Raw genomic sequence first — 26,543 nt, forward strand, 5'->3', positions numbered from 1 at the left:
ATAATATTCCATCTTACCCCAAGACTTCGCTGATCAGGTAGGTCATCCACAAACAAGTCAAGATTTTGTAGATCCTTAGCTCGATCTTCCATTAACTCTTTTAGGGCTAATTTTTTTTTTGTTTCTTTTCTCCCAGGGCTGAATATTTTTCCAAAAACTAACATTTTTTAAAAAAGAACACAAAGCAATTGTTTAACATATCAAATCAACAAAAAATATTTACTTTTGACAAATGTTACTGTCTTGCATGTTGTATGAGCCTGAATTCTCTATGATTTCACATACATATCACATACATTTTACACAGCAAAGTCTGATCTCGCTCAAAGCAGCCAATTTCAGTCATTGCCACATTGCACTCCTTACAATATGTGTTGTTTTGATGCCTATTTTTCAATTGTCTGTTGCTGCATTTTCTAACATATATTGTTAGTGTGTACTGTAGAGAGACAAGTCACCCATTTGCCATCGTGCCATGCCACTGCCACCAAGTTTTCTGCCTGCATGAAAACCGTATTGTCACCTCTTTTCATCTTCTGAAACTTTATGAACTTTATGTATGGCATTATAGCCTGGCTCACCCCATGGGATTTGCTTCTGTTTATTACAGAAGTGAATAAAACTTTGCAGCAGCACGTACCTAAGCCACCAGGGGACAAAACACGTTTGGACCAATGCTCCCTGAAGTTATATCACCAGTTCTGTCCCATCTCTATTTGTAATGCCACAGCGCGCTTCATCTCGTCTTTCGTTGTGGGTTTCCACTTTGAAAAACGAGAATGCGATGCAAACGCAGCCCGCGATTCAAAAAAAATCTCTGCCTACCTGTTTGTCTCGTCTGACAGTAGCTGAAAAGCAGCATCAGGAGAGAGCAGCCTGAAGTACAGCAGCTGGTGATCTGTCGTGTCCAAAAGCAAGCCATGCCGTCTTGTAAACTCCAGTAGCCAGATCGGCTCTCAACGGATCAATGTATGTGTATTTATCCCATGCGAACCTTGCCGTAGATGCATCGGCTGCGCGAAGGCACTCAACTGGCAGCAGATCCGCTCGCGCGGCATCGGCTGGTGTCTGATCAGCTGATGCCTGCTTCTAACTCTCTTGCTCGATCTCCTGATCACTGCCAATAAAGTCCGATTCTGAAAAATCAAGAGTCCGACTCCGCGGTAATGCACAAAACAATGTCTGCCAAGTGTTTTCTTTTCTGCACTTGCTTCGCTGCCTTTTCACATGTCGGTGCCATCTTGCCTTTGTTTACATTTCGCAACTCACGCACACGCAATGTTTATTTGCCGAGTCAACGAGTCTAGCATTCCTCCAAGCACAGAGGGAATGCCTGTGACATGACAGTGAGATTTGTCGCCATTAACAGCTGATTGTCGCCCTTTATCCCTGGATGTCGACTTTTGTCGACATTCGCCTTCAACCCCTCCTGTCGACAAAAGTCGACATCCGCCCTAAAAGAGTTAAGAACGCATCCATCACCTCAGCTTTGTTAGAGGCCACTTTGTGGAGCCTAAGATTTGAAGCTGCTAACATTTCCTGTGTTCTCTTAAGGAGATCAATTGCTTCCTCCACAGTGGGGACAGACTTTAAAGCATCATCCATATAAAAGTCTCTTTGAATAAAGCGGCACACATCACTGCCATACTCTTTTTCTCCTTCTTGTGCAACTCGCCTTAGACCATAAATGGCCACAGCAGGTGAGGGACTATTACCAAAAACATGCACCCTCATTCTATGGTCAACAACCCTTTTGTCCTTGTCACTGTCCTCATACCATAGAAAGCGCAAAACATCCCTACAATCTTCTCGCACTAGAAAACAATGAAACATTTGCTGAATGTCAGCAGTAAGTGCAACGGGGTTCTTCCTAAATCTTATAAGGATACCCAACAGGCTATTATTCAAGTCTGGCCCAGAGAGCAGCACATTGTTAAGGGAAACCCCTTCAAATTGAGCACTAGAATCAAAAACCACACGTATTTGGGTGGGCTTTTGTGTGTGGTACACTCCGAAGAAGGGCAAATACCAGTACTCCTTACCTTCTTGAACCGGAGGCGCAAGCTCTGCATGACAGCTATCCAACATCCTTTTCATGAATTCTAGAAAATGAGCTTTCATCTCTGGATGTTTCTCAAGGGTGCGGCTTAGAGATCTAAAACGATTCATAGCATATACACGATTATTAGGCAATTGCCTACGTGCTTTGCGAAAAGGAAGTGGGGCCACCCAGCAGTTGCTGGAGTCTTGGAAGAATTCATTCAACATAGTTTTGAGAAACAAAAGATCTTCCATAGAAGGTGCAGGTTTGTGATCACTTTTTGTTTGGTAGAAAACCGATTGTCCAAGTTTCTCCCCATTTGCTCCAGTCAGATGGCTTTCACTGGGAATGCGGCAGAAGAGTTGGTGCTGCTCAGAAGGGATGAACCTCTCTTTGACCATCATATGGCTCTCGCATGGGTGAAAGAGACTTGGCCTGCCATTATCCAGGATGTAAGTTTTCATGCTAGTGACCTCTGAAGGCCTGTGTGTACCACCCAGGCACACATCACCAATTATTACCCAGCCCAAGTCCAATTTTTGGGCATATGCTGCATCATGGGGCCCATTGATCTGCTTACGGACTTTATGCACCCTTAACATGTCCCTTCCCAGCAACAGCAGAATTGCTGCTTCTGTATCACGAGGTGGTATTTCATGGGCGATTGCCTTGAGGTGATGGTGATTGTGAGCAGCTTCTGGAGTAGGAATTTCATCCCTGTTGTCAGGGATCATATCGCATTCTAGGAGTATGGGCAAAGGAAGACTTACTTTTTCATCTAATGACTCTATGATATAACCAACCGCTCGCCTGCCAGTAGTCTCAGCTATTCCAGAGCAGGTTTTCAATGTATATGCAGCTGAAGGTCCATCTATGTTGAAAATGTCAAAAAAATCTGGCCGAGCTAGGGACCTATTGCTTTGGTCATCCAGCATGGCATACATCCTCCTGCTTTTGCTGCGGTCACTGGCTGGATAAACATTCACAAGGCATATTTTTGCACAGGATTTCCCACTAAAGCCTTCACCACACACCTCAGTGCATTTGGACGTAATAGCGTCATCTGCTGCTTCTTTCTTCTCCCCGCCATGCTGTGCGAGGGGAGAAGGGGACTTGGACAGCCAAGGAGCTGGGCCTGGATGGAGGGCAGCTGAATGCCTGTCACTCTCACATTCAGAACATTTGACACTTGTTTCACAACATCTGGCAACATGTTTGGTTGATGCGCAGCATTTGAAACAGATGTTATGTGTTTTTAATATTCTTTTCCGTTCATCGAGGGGCATCTCTCTAAAGCCTCTGCACTTTCTCAGGGGGTGAGGTTTGCGATGAACTGGACATTGTCTATCTGGGTCATCATTGGCTGGGGAATTGGAACAGGGAGTAATATCTGTTTTGTGTACAGACACTGGCTTACGGGCATTACTGTGACTCTCGACGAATCTCTCTCTCTTGTTTGGGTTAACAGTGGAGGAGGGGAGAGTAAAGCTGGGGTCATTACGTGCCTTAGCTTCACCGCGTATGAACTGCAAAAAGAAGGAAAATGGGGGAAAGGTGACCTTGTGTTGTTGCTTATAGCGGGAGCCCTGCATCATCCACTTCTCCTGCAGCGCATATGGGAGCTTTTCTACTATTGGGTTAACACCTCTAGCAGTGTCCAAGTAGGAAAGCCCTGCTAAAAAACCATCTCGTTTTGCAGCCTCAACCTCAGACAGTAAATCACTCAGTTCCCTAAGCTTTTGGTGTTCTTTTGGTAATATTTTAGGAAAATTGTCCAGTTTTGCAAGCAGAGCACTTTCTATGGCTTCTGGTGACCCATAAATCTCCTCCAATCTCTCCCAAATGCGCTGCAGCCCAATAGACAAGTTCCGCACATTCGCTGACTTGATGCGACGCGCATGTTCTGCAGATTCTGTCCCAAGCCATTTAATCAATAAATCTATCTCTTCTCCCGCTGTAAGACCCAATGTCTCTATGGCATTAAGGAATGTGAATTTCCAGGCCAAATAATTCTCGGGCCGGTCATCAAACTTATTTAGTCCGGATGATATCAGTTGGCTTCGTACCAGATACCTTGCTAAATCTGATGAGGCATGGTCACGAGAGTGTCCAGCAGTTTCATCCATGTGGTGGTTATAACGACTGGGGCAAGGTGTTAGCACAGGCAGGCTCCGAGCACTGCTTGGCTGATTACTTAAAAGGGTAGGATGGCTCCTTTGCCTTAAAGGAGACTCTTTATTGTGTACAGTAGTATCTGCAGGATGACCTGATGCCAGATAGCTTGCTTCTTCTCTGGCTATATTTTCATCTGCTACCAGGTTGAGGACACACATGTCCGGAATGGGGCCATTATTCAAACATCCTTCCCTGAATGAATGCCTGCCGCTATGCTCATTTACATACTGTTCAGTACGCTGCTGTGGGCTCTGTGCTGGCAGTAACTGGGATCCGAGTTCAATTTCTGCGGCCTCTAAGTTTGCAACTGCAGCCTCCATCACAGCTGCTTCAGCCAGCGCAGCCTCTGCCTCTCTCTCTTTCTCCAGAGCATCTAACGTGGCTTCTAGACGGGCCTTTTCCATTCTAAGTTCAATCTCCTTCTTTGAAAAGGCAGCTCTAGCTTGGGCAGCTTCTGCCTTAGCACGTGCTTTGGCTGCTGCTACACTGACATTTGAAACAGCAGAAGATTTAGTCGAACGACAAGCAACAGATCTAACTTCCAATTCTTGAAGCTCCATTTTACATGGACAACTGGACAATGTAGTAACTGTAACTCCTCTAGCAATTCTTGAGCAAATTACTGCGCTGTTATTTCTGCCTTAAGATGCCTTATAAGACAATGGAGTCAGAGCCACTAAACAATCTTGCTTGTAGGTCTCCCTTTTCACTGTACTGGCCTCACTGAATCTCCTGTTCAATTATCCAGCAAGCTAAACACCTTCATGCAATAATTCCCGGAACCACGAAGTGATGTAGAGAATGTTTAATTACAAAAATGGTGTGAAACTGTAAATACAAATACAAACAAACACTAATAAGTACTTGTATAAGTAACATAGAGTAAATACAGCAGCATTTATAACTAAGAGCTTAACAGCCAAAGGCTCAGTAAATTTATGTAATGAAATACAACATTTACTTTGACACTCCTTAACCAAAGTTACTTAAACAAAGACTATAAAACTAGAAAAAAGAGAACTTACAGGGAATGCCTTCACAAGGGCTAACTAAGCAGGATGGCGAAGGATTGTTTGAGAGTACAAACACAGAGGTAATAAACACACCATGCTTACTGCTGCTGCACTCACTTCCTACTTCCTGCCTCCTGTCACATGGCTTCCTGCTTGCAGCAGTAGCATTAGGATTTTTATATTAGGATTACAAAGGTTTGCAAAAACAATTAGAACCAGAACAACTAGGGTTTTGTACCGTGTTAGCCATTATGAATGTAGAGAAAAGCCAAGCAAGATACCATACCATACCATACCATTTTTATTTGTTAAGCGCTTAAAAACACAGCATTACAACTGACCGAAGCGCTGTACAGTTAAAACAAGCAAGACTAAAAGCAAAATATTAAAAAAAACAAACATTAAGAGAGAATTAAAACAGAGACACTAAAAAAAAACAGGTCAGGGGACACAATAAAACAGAGAAATAGCAAAAAGCAAGTGGGAATAAGACAGGTTAAGAATTAAAAGCCAATGTGAAGAAGTGCGTTTTTAGGTGTGATTTGAATGTGGTGACTGAAGTGGCTTGCCTAACCTGACACCTTTTATTGGCTAACTAAAAAGATTACAATATGCAAGCATTCGAGGCAACTCAGGCCCCTTCTTCAGGCAAGATGTATTTTGTGTCTGAATGCTACACCATTATTGTCCAAAACTAGATGATGTCATTTCTTTGTATGGTTGCTATAAAGTAGATGAGGGTTGTGTGATGTGTCTCATCACTATAGCATCATTTTAAAATTCAGAGCTTTACATTTCATGCTTATCTAAGGATGGAAAAATACTTTAGCATGTGGTAAGTGTGTTTTCATGATTTGTTTTTCTTTTTTCTGACATTGTGCAAGTATAATGTACTGGTCCCTTTCAATTTATACTGCGTTTTCTCCAGCATAGGTAGAACAGTTACATGAAACTTTAGTTGGTAGTTATTCCTGTGTGAGAGAGTTCTGATATGGAAGGACATTGCCATGTAACTCACGTAAACTTAACAATTTAGTAATGAAGAGCTGTTGGTGTCCAGTGTTTTCATTGCAACTAATAGTTTGGTGACCAAAAAAAAAAAGTAAATCTTTGTGACTTGTGCAGTGGGTCTGTGACCAGTACTTGCAATATTAGTTTAAGCGATTAGCACTTTAAAATAGAAATGAAATCCTTATGAAATAAAAAATCACACATGAATGTGCATGTTATTAAAAAGGCATACATTTTATTTACATGCTGCCAGTGGTTTTGTTCTCAATTATTTTGATATAAAACATAACAGTTTTAAAGTATGAGAAGATTTTTTTGTATGAGTAAAAATTATTGAATTTTCTTTTTTAGAATGATTATAATACCAGAATGATTTGAGTGCAATATTATCTTACATAGATAAAAAAAAATTGTCAGGTTTGAACAGACTTGACATTTGTATGAATGGATGAGCGTGTCCAGGAGTGAATGAGGAATGTGTCAGTTTGGGGTATATACAGTAGTAGTGCCTGGATGAAAAAGAAAATGCTCTGTGAAATTTTGGGCCCAGGGGAAATCTCTACATAAAATGTGCATGCAATAGGAAACAGGAAATAATTTTATGTTGGAATGTTTGTGTCTAACATTATTTCTTTGTGTACTGTATAAGGTTTCATGTGATTTGTGTGTAATAAGTGAGCCTATTTCTTTAAAAGAATTACTTAGAGTGAGGTGCAGCTCAACCTGATTGGCGAGTTGATGCAAACTGGAAGGGAGGACAAGATAGATGCCCCATCCTGTGCTGTGTTCGCTTGGCAGTGGCCACACAAGTGAGTGTGTGTGAGATGGAGCGAAAAGCTGTGCCTTTATCAGCTCATGAAAGGGAACATCTATAGTTGAGTGTGCTTGTTTAGCAGGGCATTATTAAGAGTTTCAAGGGGTTGTCCATGTTAGAATAATCAGCAATTTGTTTGTTAATTAAAAAAACAAATTTCAGTCTAAAAATACATGTAAAAAACTTGTAGTATTCTGAAACTGTCAGAATTTTTACTTATGCTGTGATATGGATTTAACGGCATACCACCAACTCCTAACCTGTTGTACATGAAATGATATTTCATAAGCAGGTTATGTGTTTGAGTGTAAAGCTTATTAAATACACTCTAGTCACATACTGAATATAGATTGAACTTCACCACTGCCTATATATGTGTATCTCACTCTAAGCACTTAAGCCGTTCATGTTATTCATTTTTACTTGCATGTATTATTTTCATTGGTTGATTTGAGATCATGCATCTCTTGTTTTGCTGTTTCTTTTTTATTTTTATGTAGTGTGTTATTGTAGTAATAGTATTGTGAAATTTTTATTTGTATTTCCAACCAGTATGCAGCACATTGCCACATTCTGGCACCATGTTAACAGTAGTCTACTTAAAAGTGTAGGAGTCAGCTCTGAAAGTTAGTAATTCAGCCATGTCATTTTCTATTTATTTTTATATAATCTCCTGTCTTACTACAATGTTTCATAATTTTTGACAACAAAAAACCAAAAGAGCAGTCAAGACTGTGTCATCAAGTCATGTAGTACAATATTCCTCTTCATGGCCACCTAATATCCTAGATACTGTTAAGTGAAGATTTTTAGGGCACTAAGGTTCTGCTTTCAACCAAATGGCTTGGCATCATGTTCCATGTATCTACAGTCCTCCTGTGCATAATATATGGGAAACAAAATATTCTGTTCCAGATCGTGTGGGATTAATGTCCATCATGTAAGATAATTCCTAAGTCATCAACACACACTTGGAGAAATCAGTTGTGTAACCCATTTAACTTTCCTGCAGGCAAGAAGAGTCTCTCTGGTGTCCTGGATGTGATAGGGAGCACAGATAGCCTTCAGCTGTGTTCTTATGTTATTGTGTTACATCTACACTCTTCAAGACCCTGGTACAAGCAATATTTTATTCAAAAATGAGTGGCAAAATTGTCTTATTTTCCTTTGTCTTTTTAACATTTTTTTTATTTTTAGTAAGAGTTTAAAGCCAAAATGGCAGATAAACAGCATGTGTTTGGCTGCATTTACCAGTTTTGACTCTCATCTCTATGCCAATCTCTCTATAAAAATTAAGAAGTGCAGATAACATTGGACAATGGATTTTGCATCCTGAAAAATCTTGTAATATCTTTTGAATTGTGGCCTGCTGGTTACATAAGCCATCTTTAATTTTTTGTATTGCATACCATTTTATTACAATTGACTATTTTTGTGATTTTCCAATCTCTCTCTCTCTCTCTCTTATATATTTAGTATACATATACAGTACAACAGCTGCCACTGGAACATCTGTAGTGATCTAAAAATAGAGGCACCTCTACTAGGAATGCAGCTTGGATACACCAAGTACTGTGTGAATGACACAGCTGTGCAGAGGAGTCTCATTACATTAAAAGTGTGGCATATAAAATACTTGTTGACCCAACAGAGATGTTTTGCTTCCTGTTGATATAAAACTTGGATTTTTTTTTAATCTCTCTCACTCCAAGGTTATGGGGTCCTGTGCCTGTGGGGCGTCTCTTGGTGAAGAAAGATTCACTGATCTTGACTTTGCTGATGATGATGTGATCTTTGCAGAGTCAATGGAGGCTCTGATCGGGGCTCTCGAGAGACTGAGCAAGGAGTCTGAGTGTCTGGGCTTGCGACTGTGCTGGTTGAAAACCAAGATCCAAGACCTTAATGACCTCTTGGACACAGCCATCAGCAGTGTGTCTGTCTGCGGAGATAGTGTCAACCTCATTGAGAGTTTTACTTACCTTGGCAGTGACATTCATGTCTCTGCTGACTCATCCTATGAAGTCTGTAGATGGATTGGGAGAACATGGGGGTCATGAGGTCACTGGAAAGGGGTCTGTGGCATACCTGATATCTAAGCAAAAGGATGAAGGTCCAAGTCTTTAGAGTCCTGGTGTTTCCTGTCTTGCTATATGGTTGCAAGACATGGACACTATCCAGTGACATGAGATGAAGACTGGACTCCTTCGGTACTGTGTCTCTTCGGAGAATCCTTGGGTACCATTGGTTTGACTTTGTGTTGAATGAGCGGTTGCTCATGGAGTCCCGAATGAGGCACATTACCTAACTGCATTGTGAAGGAGCATTAGTTACGGCACTACGGCCATGTGGTACGATTCCCCGAGGGTGATCTGGCTCGCAGGATCCTCATTGCTGAGGACCCGAGTCACTGGACCCGGTCAAGGGGATGATGCCTACGTAACACCTGGCTCTGGCAGATGGATGGTCATTTCCGGAGGGTGGGAGCGGACTGTGTGTCTGCCCGGAGAGTTTCCAACTCGGATACTGAGCTGTTTGCAGCAACCTGCTATACCAGTGTACGTTCCCCAACCTGACCTGACCTCACAAAAATTTTAATAGGGAATAGGAAGGATTTTCATATTAGAGACAGACATTTTCATGACAAATTTAATTGTCATAATCACGAAAATGTTTTAGGAAGTAAAACCTTTGAAAAATATTGCAGTATTGTGTTACATAAAATATGGCTAAAACTAAACAATAGGTCAGCAAATGAGTTACAACAGTAAACCAGAGGACTCGGATATTTACTCTTTTTATACCCTAAAGATGTCACCTGTAGCCTGAAATCATACTTTTGAAGCCTGGTTGTGTGACCCCATACACAAAATTCCATTTTTACTACTGTGTTCTTTAAGCAGATTCAGACTTGTAGCAAGCGTGTGTAGTAGCTTTCTTCCTTTTTTAATTTTAAAATAAACGTAGAAGTCAAATTTACAGTTAAAAATATGTGCTCAAATGTCAAATCAAAACTAATGTCATATTTTAAATTAGTCATTGTACATCTTGGAACCTTTTTAAATCAACACTATTCCAGATAAGCCAATTAATAGTATTACAGTTGAAAAGGACCCTTCTAGTGTACTGGTATTAAATGCACAGAAAGTAATTTTAAAAATAAGAAAAATAAGAGCTCCTTCATACCTTACAGTAGAAACAAAATTGCTACCAGTATGCGTATGGTGCTCCCTGTGATAAGGAAGCAGACAATCAAGTTTCTTGGTGTATGTACAGGGCTTCATTTACTGTATGTTAGTGAAGTGGCTCACGGAAGCCTTTTTTCATGTTAGTATGGCTTTATACAAGACAGTCCTTGTTGAACACAACATTCCAGTGTGGATCCTCCACCTCTCAGGAACATGTGTTCCAAATTGAAGTCTCACAGGTTTGCTTATATTTGCAAGTCCTCCCCATCTCTTTCATTTTCTGTTTCCTTTTTGTTTTCTTCTTTATTTGATCCTGAAGACATACAGGCTTGCCAGTCTGATATTGTTCGAGTTTTGTTGTTCATGGAATGACAAAACTCGTCATTTTAGGACAGTCAAAGAGTTTAGTTAAGACGTTTGCCTGTGACATCAGAAACCTGGGACTTCATGCATGAAGGCACACAATTTCACATCTTGTGATGACAGTTAAAGAAATCTTTTTACCTTAATCTTATGTCACATTACGTGACTTTTAGTCGAAAGGGATGTGAAACTTGATGATTGAAGTTGCGTATCTCGTTGCCTAGGTATGTCACTTTAAATGAACAGAAACCACTGTGGATGTGCAATTGTACAATTTTCCAGCACTGTTGGTCATTTCCAAAGTACCGTAAGCTGTCAACAAATAGTATGCTGCCTGACAGAGTCAGTGTCCTTGAGAAGGGTTTAGAGATATGGCGTGTTCCTTGGCAATAGCTGACTTTTTTTCTCCCTTTTTCTATAGTTGTACATAAAACATGGGATGTCATTTCCGTATTCCTTGTTGCTTCTGGGTGAGGGATCACAGGTTGTTAGTTCTAATGCACATAGACCCTTCTCCTGTGACTTAAGAAAAAAGGGGCGAATCACAGACTAGTTGGTCTAAGTTGCTGGTATGTCAGACTACACAACTAGCTATTACCGGATCATGCCAGCATGTTTCATAAGGCATGGCGTGCAGTATGCTTGTTTTCTCTACATTTCCCCAGATGTTCCTTTTCTTCCTCTTTATCATTTTGCTCAATACCTGTTTTGCCAACTTTCTTGCACCAGGGAGCTATAATTTCTTCCAACAAACGGCAATGTCGAATTACATGACTTCTAGTCAGAGAGAATGTCAAACTTGACTACTTGCTGACTGCTGATCTCATCACCTGAGAATGTTAAGTTACACAATTTAGAAATTGCAGGGCATGTCAAATTTGATGACTTCTTAACAACATTCTAGCACCATTTCCCATTTCCAAGGTGTCACAAGCTCACCCCTTATTTTCAAAGCCAGGAACATTCTGCTTGATGGACTAGATGTCTGTGCAAATTTGGGCTTACAGGTATGGTGAGTTCAGAAGTAATCTTGGCTGTTCAACCCCCCAACCCGTATTCTGTCATGGTATGTAATGCACACTACTTTTGACAGACAAGCCTCTAAATACCCCACCTTTATTATTCCTCGTGGATGAATTATATGCATTATACTTCTCAGTGAGTACACAGATTGGTTGTCAGCTATCTAGCACACGCAGGCCTGCCTGTAACACTTAAGTCAAAATCAAACCAGTTTGATTTTGTCAGGGCAAGTCATAAACAGTTTGCACTGAGTGACAGAGAATGTCCGACTACACCAACTTTTCATCTCAACCACTGATGTTTGCAGGACCTTGCTGTAACTGCCACAGACTCTCAAGATTATGCAAAAGAAGTCTGTGTCACAGATTTTGTGCTGTCACAAGAAACTTAATAGAGTAACATTACTCCAATGTTTAGGCTACTTTTGTGCTCATGTGCCAAAGGAGCTCATTTTCACAGATCTTGCAAGACACAGATTTCTTAACATAAGTGAAATTAAAATGACTCCATATTTTTGAGTCTTTTTGTCTGTGACGATCCAGTGTGGTTATTTACATCGCCCATCTTTTGTGATTAATATTACTCTGGTGCAAGTCTAACAAGGTAACTGATCAATAAGAAGCAAATCAAATCAATAGCATCTTTTTAGCACAGATCATCGTTGACATCCATTATTTGTTGCAACTCTACTAATTTGTATTTTCTATCAAGTAAAATGAAGTTGTGTATTTCACTGCATTTTTGTTTATCACAATGCTGGAGTGTGGCGGTGACTGGTGTGACATGCCCTGCAAGTAAGAATTTCCCTTACTCTGTATATGTGACACCACTACAACTACTGCTGTACTTTCGGGGCTTTTTACACCTAGTGCTGAATGACAACTATTTTTTTTTTATTCTTATAATGGATGGTAATAATAAAGTAATAATTCATTACATTTATATAGCACTTTTCTCAGTACTCAAAGCGCTAAGTGGCACAACATTCCTAACATGGGATGCATACAGTTTGAACTTAACATTCCTTGATTTATACTCTACTGCTTTATGGCATCCCTAGTGTATTAAGCTACTTAGTTGCCTCTGTACTGTCAAGTACGAAGGAGGTATAGTCCAGTATGCAAAAATTCCAAGAGGATTTAAGTGGTTCTGGGTGCTAAACCCAGCTGATGGCTATATTTCTCATCCGACTTTCACTTTTTCTTTTTGGGAAATGGAAAAAATGTGGACCTGACCATCAGGCCAGGTGAATAATCCTAGTTCAAATTCTGGCCCAGTAACTTTTTCTATGTAGTTTGTACCTTTCCCTTGAGTACAGGTTGTCAATCCACAAGCTTCAACCCATTTCCCAAAAAAAGATGATGCAGGATTTGATGATAGCTGAAGTTAATTCAGTTAAATGTGAGTAGGTGATTATGGATATTTGTCCTAAGTGCACCTCCTCCGGCCATCCCAGCCCAGTGCTCCCAAGATGGATTGATCTGAGTTAAATGATGATGAGGGAAGAAAAAACACATAAAAATGAACACATCTAATACATGGAATTGCAAACCCAGACTTTATTTTCTGATAGCACTCATTAGGATTGTAGTACTCTAGTTTCATATTTCTTATGGTTTACCATAAGATAAAGCTGTCAGTCAATAATGCAGCACAAATTGGTTCCAGAATAAAATAGGACAACACTGTCAGGCTCACAGAGAGGAAACAATATCTTTTTAGGAAAAGCCATATCCTGCAAGAATAAATTGGGGTGTTACACTTGTTGTTATACTCTTCATCACACTGGTAGGTACTGTATGTATTGTTAAATACCCTGGAACAGAAACATTAAAATAGTTTTCTGCATTTACAAACCTTTGCATAATATGGGTCGATAATGCTAATCAGTCATTCCTGTGTCACATCACCAGATTTTTGATTCCAATATTGATATTAGTTATGTAATTATATGCAAATTGCAATGGAGTGGCTTTGTAAACTGATAACTTAGATTTCTTTCCTATAAGCATTTTTGTCAGACTGAGTGAATCAAATGAATGTGCATTAGCTGTAACATTTTTTTTTTTTTTTTTTTTTTAATACTCACCAACTGGAAATATCAGAGTATTAGATTTTGCTTTTTGCTCACTGGCTGAATTGTTGTATAATATTTTTTTAATTTTCCTTATGCAATCCAAAACGTTTATAGAACTACTCAATTGTTTCCGTGGCATTCATGACGAAAATATTTAGCTGACAATACACCTGGCAAACTGCAGTATTCAGTGAGCATTTTTACCTTTGTGTTTTATAATAAATGTATTTTGGTATAATAGTACAAATACAATTAATTGACATTAGCCCTGATACCTATGCTTTTTATTTCTACTTTTATTACCAGCTAATGCATTTAATACTATTGTTTTCACCGAAAATTTTAGTTGTCGAATGATAACCTAATTACTAAACTGAAATCTTATAAGCAAGTGCTAATTTTTTAAAAATGAATTTCAGATGTAACTAACAATTACGTATGCCTTGTCTGTATTGGGTTGGTTCATGCTTTGTACCTGATAGGGCTGGTATAAGTTTTGAGCCTCCCACATTCCTAGAAATTGGGTTAATGGTGCCTGAAAATGGAGAGAATGAGTGATTTTTTAATTGACCTGCTGAACTTGGCATTATTTTATATTGCTGAATGACATGCGTGGTGAATTAGCCGTTCTATTTATATTGTCCAACCGATGAACTGTGAATTTTACTATAAACAGTTTGATACTAATAGTTCAAATAATGTAAACTAAATAAATTGATTGATATTCTCCTAACCATAGAAATCTTTCAAGGCAAGAAATAACTGATATTACATTTTGGTTGAACTCTTCTTTTAAAAGCTCATGCATTAATTTTATAACACGCCTGTCCAACAAGGGCGTGTTCTCAAGTTGATTTGTGTATTTCTGCTATTTGTTTCTTACCTGAAGGCAATTTGCATTAAACAGGCTCCTCTGCAGGGCTTGTCATTTAAACAAGTGTCTATTTCCTGGTGTTGAACAGCCTCCATCTTTGCAAAACATCAAGAAAGGAGTAACTGGGTCAAATGTTGTGAAATTCACATGCACACAAGCAGTTTTGTGACCATATCAGTTAGTTATGTTACTTACGTAAGTGATAATCTGCAAAATAAGAATAACAAGTATGAATTTATCACAGCATAACATTGCATTCCCAAACCAGCCTAATCCTGGTGAGGCCACAGCCTGTTCCAGCAACCCTCGCCTAAAGACTAGAAACAACCTTGGACAGGGCACCTATATATTTTTGTGAGTTTTCTAAATCCTCTTGCAAAAGTGGGCCATATACACCAGTTGATCTTGTATACAATTCTTCGTGTATGGGTTTTAAGAAAAGGTTTTACTAGTCTGTTAAAGATTAAACAATTATTAGGCAAGTTAGTTTTCTGACCTTCTCATTATTTCTATGCATACTCTAAACCATATAAACTTGAATGCTTATTGGATGTATGTAATTATGTGATTTGTAATTGATATGTAATTGTTTAATGAGTTAGGGTGTGGCTTAATGAGATTACCTTAAGGACCAAAAACAAGATTTAACTGACATTGAAAACTCAAAAATTGTCAATTGCCTGTGAGACAGATACAACATTCTGAAAACTGTTAAGCTATTGAGACATAACCACTGGATAATTCAATGTTTTTGTTGTGCACAGTCAGCAGTGTAGCATTAAATGTGTGACGAAGAAATGCAAAAATTTACTGAGAAAGGCTTTCTGAAAATTAAATTTGAAGCTACTAGGAACCCATTAGTGTCCAGTGCAACCATATTCTAGAACTGCAACTTATCAGGAGTGTCCAGAAGCAAAGAGTGTCAAGTGCTCAAAAACATGGATATGGTAAAGAAGGGTGAAACGTAGCTACCACTGAATAAAATTCACACGTTGAAGCATCAGGGTTGGGCCAAAAACATCAAAGGTATCATAGACAGATGAAATAAGAATGACTATTGATGGACCAGATGGGTGGGCTTGTAGCTGGATCAATGATGGACAAAGGGCACATATTCGAGTCTGGCCTTATCAAGGTGGGGGAGGGGTACTGGTGTGGGCTGCTATCATTATGGATGAGCTAGTTGTGGGATTTTTGGTCTGAGATTGAACTCCGTTACAAGTGGTGTTATTTTTCCTTAGTTTAAAAAAAAATATATATATAAAAATATATCATCCTGAGGTAAACTGTATGTACTTAACCTAAGAGACTTCGATTACAGTGTATACAAGCATGAGTGGCAGAAAAAGGCTCGGAAAGAAATGGAAAAGACAGCTAAAGTTTCATCTAAGCTTAAATAGGGGGACATAAAGGAGAAAAAGAGTAATATAACGAAGGATACAAATGATATAAGGAAAGATGAAAAGGACATAAACATGACAAACAAGAAGCTGCTTCAGGATATCAAAGACCTGGAGAAACATTTAAGTCTCCCTGAAAACTGTGAAAGTCCAAACCCAGTGAAATTCATAGTTTAACTAGTCTCTAAAATAATTGGAGGGGACATTAAATCAGTCACCGAGATATCAGCAGCTTTCTGCATAACTGGATTGATGCCTCAAAACCTAGAAGTTTTATTGCATGTTTTGACAAATTACAATCTAAAGTAAAATTGATGTCACTTCTCAGACTGAAATAAGAGATTAGATTTTAAAATAACTGCATTTGTATTTCCTCTAATTTTTCACCTTCATCATCTTCTAAACGTGCCGCATTTTACAGCATTAAACAGCACTTACACAAGGCTGAAATCGGATACAGTCAGCCTCTTGTATCCTGCTAAATTGAGAGTGGATGTTCAAAGCAAGTTCTACATTTTTAGTTCTCCGGATGAAGCTGAAAAAGAGCTAAGAAAACTGATCCTGACACATTTTGAAATATGATCGTGAGTCGCATTGTATTCTGGCAAGACAAAGATTTTACCTGCAATTTTGTCCATTTGCAATGAGACTTTTGCTGTAATTGTACATCCTATTTCCTTACCGGCTGCTTTTATGTTTTATTACAATTATAGTTATATGTGTGTGTGTGTATGTATGTGTGTGTGTGTGTGTGTGTGTGTGTGTATATATATATATATATATATATATATATATATATATATATATATATAATATAGAATACCAGAATTGGCAGGTCCACCACTGTCACCCTGTGCTTTTCACAGATGGGAACAGGTTCACCCTGAGCACATGTGACAGACGTGAAAAGGTCTGGAGAAGCCGTGGAGAACATTATGCTGCTGTAACATTGTTCAGCATGACCGGTTTGGTGGTGGGACAGTGATGGTCTGAGAAGGCATATCCATGGAGGGATACACAGACCTCTAAAGGATAGACAACTACACCTTGACTGCCATTAGGTATCGGGATGAAATCCTTGGACCCATTGTCAGACCCTATGCTGGTGCAGTGGGTCTTGGGTTCCTCCTGGTACACGACAATGCCTGGCCTCATGTGGCGAGAGTATGCAGGTAGTTCCTGGAGGATGAAGTAACTGATACCATTGACTGGCCCCCACGCTCGCCTGACCTATGTGCCCCCAACACCCCCCTTCCAAAAGGGGACTGTTTAAAATCATACCTTTTGTTATATTAGGATTGTACTTTTATACCTTATCTGCTTTTTTTTTTTTTTTTTTTTTACATCATTCCCTGGGTTTATTCTTTCAGGACTGTTCAAGATTATATTCTAGATTTATTGCATTTGGACTATATTGCCAATAAATATCTCTACTTTAATCTTCCTACACCGCTGCTGGAGGGGGGCTTATTTTGTTCTGGTCATGCTCTGTCTCTAGGCATGTCAGAGGAATGGGACTTCATGAAGTGTAAGGTTTCTAAACTCTCTCCCTCTATAATAAATAACCATGCTGTTCCTGTTTCACGCTGAATAAAGCTGGTTTTGCTAAAGTACTGAGACTCAGCCTTGTGTTTTGGGGTGCATGACAGGGACTCGCATGTTACAGCACACACACACACACGTAGTCACCATGCTATAGTAAACAGTATACGCTCATGTGGATGTTGACTATGTGAGTGAGGCACGCTGACTGAGAACGAGCATGGGAGATGATTACCCACAATCTCCACGTGACGCTCGGCGGACAAAGCGTATATGTACTACTTGTATTGCAAGACCTCACTTGTTTATCAAGTTAAAATGTATTAAAAATTTTAGCTCGTCTTGCACAAACACTCGCAAGCCAAGTTATTCGCAATCCAAGGTTTCACTGTATTCTCTCACCTAACAGGTCAAAACACCAAGATAGTATTTTTACAGTAGACTTCCTTAATAAGTAAGGATCAGTTTTGGTTGCAAAGGAATTGGGCTGGTCAAATATTCAACTCCAGCTCTACAAAAGAAAACTAGTGATGTGGGAATCTCAATTCTTAGAACAATTTCATTTGTAGCGTCTGATCCTGAAGGGTGATATGTGATGGCTAATTTATTTAATTGTAAAGTGATTTTGATAAATACGCACCCAATGTGGATGATAGAGACTTCATCCAAAACATATTTACATCCATTCCTAATGTGAATACTCATAAAATTATAATGGTCAGAAACTTTAATTGTGTTGTAAATCCAGACCTGGGTAGGTTTTCAGCTACAGGGGTGACAACATCTTAACAATTCAAGAAAAAATTACACCGTTTGTAATTGATCATAACTAATCAGACCCATAGAGATTTCTAAATCCATACTTAAGAGCATATTCCTTCTTCTCACCAGTACATCATTGTTACTCAAGAATTATTTCTTTATAGATAACAATTTTTCACCCACAATCAAATCTTGCAAGTATGACGCTGCTGTTATCTCTGACGGAGCTCAAATCACTATGCCCAACATACTCATCACACAGATGGTGTGTTAACCCCCATTATTAGCTGATGAGAACTGTACAGAATTCATATCCGTAGCAATTTTGATTTTTAGAGACAAATGCATCCTCAGAACAGAAATCTCCACAGGAATGCACTGGGGAAATTCTGAAGGCATTTTTAAGAGGACAGATTATTTCATATCTCTCCCACAAAAATAAATCTGAAACCACAACGGCATCAGAGTTGATCTATTCTGGTAATTTCACTGATTAAGAATGTGGCACTTATTAGGAAAAGACAGGCTTTGCAGTCATAACTCAAGCTCTTGACAACAAAAGAAACGAAACAACTCATTTTTAAATTGTGACATCATTACTATGAACACAGAAAGAAGGCTAATAAAATCTTGGCTCAAAAATCCACAAGCAAGAAATTAACAATGCAATATCAGAAATATCCAACACAGACGGAGATAAAATTATTGACCATAAAAATATATGCACACATTGAGAGACTACTAAACGTCCTTATATTCTACTCAGGTTAAAGAAGACCAGACACAATCTAATGCGTTCTTTGATTACAGATACCACAGCTAGATACTCTTAGTGTAGAAGAATTGGGTAAACCTCTGACAATTTCAGAATTACTAGGTGCTATTAAACTCTCTTCAGAGTGGGAAGCAGCAGTTTCTAATGGCTACCCTACTGAATTTTATAAAAAATTAAGTTAGCTCCCCTTTTATTAGCAACATTTATAGAAGCCAAAGATGACAAAATTCTTCCTCCAACTTTTTGCCAAGCATTAATCACCATCTTTCTTAAGAAAAATAAGGACTTATTGCAGGCCAGTCTCACTTCTGAATAACAATGTTAAGATACTCTTCAAAGTTCTAGCCAGAAAAATTGAGAAAGTAATATCACAAGACCAAACTGGATTTATTATAGGTAGACACTTAGCTTCCAGTTTTTGATTCCTGTTTAATGTAGCATATTCACCCATAACGTCTATCATTCTGGAAATCTTACCTTTGGATGCAGAAAAGCATTTGATGTGGTTGAATGGAACTGCTTATTCTTCACATTGCACAAATTTAGGTTTGGCCCAAACATATGTGCATGGATCAAACTACAGTATACCAGCCCAGAAGCTTCAGTTTGTGTTAACAACATTATTTCAGACTACTTCAAATTAGAATGTGGTACTAGACAAGGATGCCCCCAGTAACTAATGTTGTTTGCAGTTGCCATTGGCTGTTCACTTTCAAAATGCTTCTGAGATAAAAGGGATTATCAGAGCAGGACTTGAACAGAAAATATCCTTATATCCAGATGATATGGTACTATATACAGTATATCAAACCCACAAAATTCTCTGCCTTTAGCCCTAACAGCATTAGCAGAATTTCAAAAAATACCAGGACACAAAATTAATTTGGATAAAAGTGCTTTTTCCAGTGAATTCTCTAGCACACAACATTAGGTAGGACATCTTCCCTTTTATCATCGCAGATCAGTTTAAATGCATAGGGGTAAACATCAGAGGTAAATGTTTTTTTTTGTTGTTGTGTTTTTTTTTTTTGTTTTTTTTTAACAAAATGTTGTTGTCTACATGGAAAAACGTCAACAAGACGTGCATAGATGGTCTACCCTCCATCTCACTTTAGCAGAAAGAATTAACACTGTGAAGATGAATATCCTTCCTAAGCTTCTTTTTCTATTTCAAAACATCCGCGTAAATATTAATAAGCAATTTTTTAAGAAATTAGATTCAATCGTAATCTAATTTGTTTGGAATTCAAAACATCCACACATCCAAAGGACGACTCTACAACGGCCTAAAGCAGAAGGTGGCATGGCTATATCAAACTTTGAATTTTATTACTGGGTGGCAAATATACAAGCTATAAAAACCTGGGCATTGATAGAAATAGATGGAAACACACTAGCTTAGTCTGCAATAGAAATAAAATCCTGCAGTACCTCTTTATATTCTTTTCTGTATAAATACAAGCTATACTCAATATACTAACAACCCAATTGTCCTTCATTCAGCCAGAATATGGAACCAATGTAGGGAAGCACTTCAAGATAGAGAAGCTCTTAACTGTGTCACTTCTACATGAGAACCACCTTTTTCCACCCTGACAAACTTACATAGTTTTTATGTTTGGAAAATGTACAGGATTAAATCATTCAGAGATTAGTATATAGATAATGTCTTTGCATCCTACGAACAATTACACTCTAAATTTAGCTTCCTATCAACACAATTTTTCCACTATTTTCAGATTATAAACTTTGCTAAACGAAATCTGCCCAATTTTCCTCACCTCCCACCTATTTTTATTCCTGAAGAAATATATATTTTTTTAAACATTTTATTGAATTTATTAAAAGCAAGTAATATTCCATACAAGCAAGTCAAACTTGACAAAAGAGTTCAAGTCAAATCAACCCCCACCCAAGAGAAAGAGAGCTAGGCCAACAAATAGAGTAGAACTTTAAGAGTAGGGGGAAAAAAATAATAAAAATGGAAGAAAATCCTTGTTTTGCTACATTATGGAAATGCTTCAAGACTGATCAATATTTCTTCAAATTCTCACTTCGTGGATCTGTTCAAAACTTTTTTTAAATTTGGCAGGATCTAATCAATAACATTTTAGAATAAGCATTTATATTGAGAGGGGAGGAAGGTTTCTCTTCCATCTTTTCTACTCTTAAAAGTTTTACTCTGGCTGTTGGCCTTCCTCTCTTTCTCTTGGGAGGGGAGGTTGAATTGAATTTAGTTTATCTAAGTTTGACTTTATTGTACGGAATGTTACTTGCTTTTAATAATTTCAATAAAAAAGGATGAGCTAGTTGGATATTCCCAGGTTGAAGAGCGGGAGAGGGAGGTTGGGAGCATGTACTGGTTACAGTGCGTCGCCACACCCACCACACAACATCCATCCATCCATCCATTTTCCAACCCGCTGAATCCGAACACAAGGTCACGGGGGTCTGCTGGAGCCAATCCCAGCCAACACAGGGCACAAGGCAGGAAACAATCCTGGGCAGGGTGCCAACCCACCGCAGACCACACAACAAACCACCCAGATTGGGACTTGAGTGCAGCTGTGCAATGGGTGACACTTCAGGACTACACTAGAACACTTTTTTTTTTTTTTTTTTTTTTTTTTTTTTTTTTTTTTATATACAATAGCTGGAGTGCCAGTCCTTCCACCAACCCTCAAATTTTTCCTGCAAGTTGGAGGACCTGCTTGCAGGGCTGGAGGCAGGTTAATGTCTTACCCAGGATGGAGCAATTGCGGGTTAAGGGCCTTGCTCAATGTGGACTGTAAATTCACTCCTAAACCTACTTTCTTCATCCAGTGGTAAAAATACTGTATGCAGCATTAAAGAAGACCATGATCTTTGTTCTGTATAATGCTCCATAGAATGCATCCATGTACTCTACTGTTTAGCTTGTCTGTAAAGGACTCGGAGATGACTGAATAATGACTAATAATTGTGCTCACGTATATTTTCCCCCAAGAAACACAAAACTTGCATTTCCTTTGTTAAACATTCAGGTTTGATGTAAAATAAAATTTGATTGACAGAGAGCATTTTTTCAACAATAACATGAATCCAGAGGAATACCATTTACCTAATAATTGTAAAAGCTGTGTAGTAGAAAATCTATAAATACTTTTAAAGTAAAAAGCGTCCTATTTTAAAATGTGCAAATCTGTGCATGCAAAAAGACGTGGGAAAATTTTTATATTATGTTTATGCATTAGTGTCTTAAAGGGAACGTTTGTGTATATGGACTTATATGGGAACATTTTCTAATAAGTGAACCTACTCATTTAAGGCTATTACTGCTAGTGATGTGCAGTTCATTCTGATTGGTGAAACCATCCTTGCTCTGGCTGTTTTGTGACTCTGCATTGAACTGAGTGGGTTTGACAGTATAACACATGTATATTTACAGGAAGGCAGGACTGGAAAGATCTGTTGCTTGGCAGTACCATGAGTGATAAAGAAGCCAAAGAGGTGAATACCTTCTATTGAAATTCATTTGATTAGCACAGTGTTAATGAATAAACAAGTGTCTATATACATAATTAGTCATTAATACTTTTGTTAATAGTTCATAAATGTTTCAGTCTGAAAAGTATAAAAATAGATTTTACCAGTATCTACCAAAACTGTTTTTAACTCAATTATATATTTTTTTTGTTTCAATTTTAATGAAATACAAATTTTTGGTCATATCATTAATGCCTAACCTTATGATAAAAAATAAAGCTTTATAGCCTTGTTATGTTTTTGTTTTCTTTCCCTGGTCTCTCTTTTTTATTCATGGCTATGAAGATGTCTAAACTCTGTTTTCTTACTATAGATGTGTAGTACTATAGTATGCATGTGGTATGGGCCCAGTTCCACTATGAATCTTGTTCACACAAATGCTTTTTGGATTTGAGTAGACATTTCATCGGCACAAAGTAATTCTCATTTTCCCAGTACACATTTGATTCACATCAGCATTAATGTTTGTTTTTCCCCCCTGATTTATGTTTAATAAGGTAACTGGCACCTATGATTTGGTCTCATAAGCCCTGAATGAGCAAAGGACTGTTACTGCCTTGTGGCTAATGCTGCTGGGGAAGACTCTGACTTCTCATAACCATAAACTGAGTCGAATGACTGGAAGAATTGAATTTATGTGAGGGCAAAGTCAATATAACATAAATGAGAACTGTAAATGCAGCAGTGTAACTAAAACATACCTGAACACTCCCACTCAACTTCCTCAGTCTGAGCTTTCTGTATTAAAAAAAATAGAAGCATGGACAGAGTGTAGCAATGAGAAGTGCAGGGTGAGGCAACGGAACTAGAGGAAGAAAGTGGAGAAGTATCAGTGGGCAGTGGACAGTCAAGCTTTGGAATAATTAGCAGGAGAGCATCTATTTTTGATTTTTATTTTTCACCCTCTTGTAATTTTTTATGTTCTTGTGAATTACAGTGGATTTAATTTGGCTTTCTTGACACTTGTCAACAGAAAAAAAAAACCTCTTTAAAGCCAAAATGAAAACGGGCTTCTGCAAAATTGTCTAAATTAATTACAAATATAAAACACAAAATAACTTTGAATAAATATTTGCCACCTTTAATATAGCACACCTAAATCATCACTGGTGCAGCTTTAGAAGTCAAAAAATTAGTTCAGTGGAGATCACCCACAGAGTTTCAATTGACTCTAGTTTAAATGCACCTTATCTGGACTGGCCAACTTGTCGTGAGTCAGCATGGTGATCTAACCTACACAGTGAAGACAAAAGAACACTTCAGGCAACTCAGTGAGAACGGGATTTAAAAGCAAAAGTCAGGGGAGTGAGACAAGAAAATTTGCAAGTCACTAAATATCCCTTGGAGTCCAGTTAGATGAATTATTAAGGAATAGAAAGAGTATGGCACAGCTGTAAATCATCCTACAGCAGGCTATCAACAAAAACAGAGAGAGGCCACAAAGACACTTCTGAGAATTCTGAAGTAGTTATGAGCTACTGTGGCTGAGATTGGAGAGACTATGCAGATATCTCTTGCCCAGTTGCAGTGTTATGGGAGAGCTGTCAAGAGAAAAAATACTTTTGACATCTCTACTTGTAAAAAGACAAATGTATAGACTATATAGTCAGCTAGCTCAAGGTTCTAAGGTGTGATGAGACCAAAATTGAGCCTTTTGGCCATCAGGCTAAACGCCATATTTGGTGTAAACTAAACATTGCACATTACCAAAACACACCTTCCTGCTATGTGGTATGGTGATGGCAGCATTGTACTATGAGGATACTTCCCTGCAGCAGGCCCTGCAATGTTTGTGAGGGTAATATCAATGCAACAAAATACAGGGAAATCCTGAAGGAAGACCTAATGCAGTCTACAAGGAACCTGCACCTTGAGATAAGGTTTATTTTCCAGAAAGAAGATAACACCAAGCAGAAAGACAAAGATACACAGGAATGGCTTATCAGCAACAGTATTTATTTGTCTGAAGTGGGAAAGTCAAACTCCAGATTTTATTCCATTTGAGAGTTTGTGGCTGGACTTGAAAAAGGCTGTTCTGTCATGCAACCTGACTGAGCCTGAGAAGTTCTGCAAAGAAGAATAAGGAAAATTTGCAGTGTCCAGATATGTAAAGCTATGAGAGAGACCTATGCACAGACTCAAGGCTATTATGGCTGCCAAAGGGTCATCTGTTAACTGCTGACTTAAAGAGGGTGAATACTTATGTGAGCAACTATTTGTGTTTTATTTTTATAATTAATATATTCCATTTTACAGAAATCTATTTTCACTTTGATATTAAAGTGTCTTTTTCTGTTGGGTGGTGTCAAAAAGGCCAAATTAAATACACCGTGATTCAGTACTGTGTAACAATAAAATGTGAAAAGTTCCATGGGGGTTAATGCTTTTGTAGACATTGTATTTGGTATTTCCAGGGAGAGCTTATAATAGGTATATTCAAAAGATAATAAAATTAGTGAATTTCAGAAAACCAAAAAACATGAGGGTGGCGCAGTGGTAGCGCTGTGCCTCGCAGTAAGGAGACCTGGGTTTGTTTTCTGGGTCCTCCCTGCGTGGAGTTTGCATGTTCTCCCTGTGTCTGTGTGGGTTTCCTCTCACAGTCCAAAGACATGCAAGTTAGGTGCATTGGCGATCCTAAATTGACTCTAGTGTGTGCTTGGTGTGTGGGTATGTGTGTGTGCCCTGCGGTGGTCTGGCACCCTGCTCAGGGTTTGTTCCTGCCTGACGCCCTGTGCTGGCTGGGATTGGCTCCCGTGACCCTGTGTTAGGATATAACATTTGAAAGATGACTGACTGACAAAAAAACATGAGTTGATTAATACTTGATTTCTAGCTTAGTTGGTGGCTATGAACCTGATCACAGTAACATCGACAGCTTCATACAGTAAAGTGAGATTAAGTAGTCCAGGTGGGGCGGGTTTGTTTCTTTGTTGCAACTGGAATTTGCTGTAGGCTTTGTTGAAAGGATGATACCTAATTGCTTCTTGTATGTTTTGTTATTAGGAACTTCAGTTACATTGTAGTAGTAGCAGATTGTGTTTTTTGTCTTATTCCTTAAAATGGACCTTTTTGTTAAAAGCTGTCTATAAACTTTTACTTTTAACAAAAGAAGCTGTAGTATTAAAGTTTGGCTACAGTTTAATTATGTTTATGTGGATTTGTCTTGTGGCATGCATCTTTATTTGCATTTATAATTCATGCAATTTTCTTTAACATTGCCTGTTTGTCCTGCCTTGCTTAAGGTTATGCTTTTCCATTTGTATTGATCCAACAAGAAGGCTGATAGAGATCCATGTTTCCTCATTCGGTTTGGCCTTGAATTTTGTTGTTGCAGAAATTGAGAGAAAGATCGGACAAGGCTTCTTCAGATTCCTGAAAATTGCACTCTACATAAATGGAAACCTTATTTTCTTAATTGTTTCCCTTAACCCGGGAAGGAGGCCTTAATTAATAAATGGAAGGGACTTGGAGTGTATGCCGGTGCTGCAGCGTGTGTCTGATTCTGCCTAACTTCATTGCTCCACCAGTCAGATCACTTTGGCAGCGGTCTTCTGACCTCAGTCATACTTCTCCCACCTTTCTGAACATTTGCAGGGATTGTCCGTTAAACAGGCTGTGGGGACTAATAATAAATAATAATAATAATTCATTACATTTATATAGCGCTTTTCTCAGTACTCAAAGCGCTATCCACACAGGGAGGAACCGGGAAGTGAACCCACAATCTTCCACAGTCTCCTTACTGCAAAGAAGCAGCACTACCACTGTGCCACCTGTGAGGACTAGGCTATCACGTGTGAGACTAAGCTCTGGCTCCTGGACCTTAATTTATAGCACTCAGTCCTGAAGATCTGACAAATGACTTAGCTTTAATTCAAGGTGTTTTTTCGTGAAATACATGGTGCACTTTCTGTTTGTATTAAAGACTGAATTTTTCTAATAGCAAGTGCAAAGTAGAATGAA

The 26,543-nt window shown here is 38.6% G+C and overlaps 1 protein-coding gene across 3 annotated transcripts in view; it reads left to right on the forward strand.

Annotated features, from left to right (window-relative positions):
* LOC114668250 (zinc finger protein 609-like) overlaps positions 1-26,543 on the forward strand; it is a 281,456-nt gene that overhangs the window by 23,402 nt on the left and 231,511 nt on the right. Inside the window, exon 2 of one of the 3 annotated variants that reach the window (XM_028823923.2) lies at positions 22,483-22,544. The exons of 1 other annotated variant lie outside the window; for it this stretch is intronic. The gene's annotated coding sequence lies outside the window, so the exon portion shown is untranslated. Of the gene's footprint in view, positions 1-22,482; positions 22,545-23,077; positions 23,218-26,543 lie in introns of those variants that run through there. One more of the 3 variants, XM_028823926.2, reaches the window with a different exon arrangement.

The sequence above is a fragment of the Erpetoichthys calabaricus genome, chromosome 17, assembly GCF_900747795.2.
Source record: "Erpetoichthys calabaricus chromosome 17, fErpCal1.3, whole genome shotgun sequence".
Classification (NCBI taxonomy): domain Eukaryota; kingdom Metazoa; phylum Chordata; class Cladistia; order Polypteriformes; family Polypteridae; genus Erpetoichthys; species Erpetoichthys calabaricus.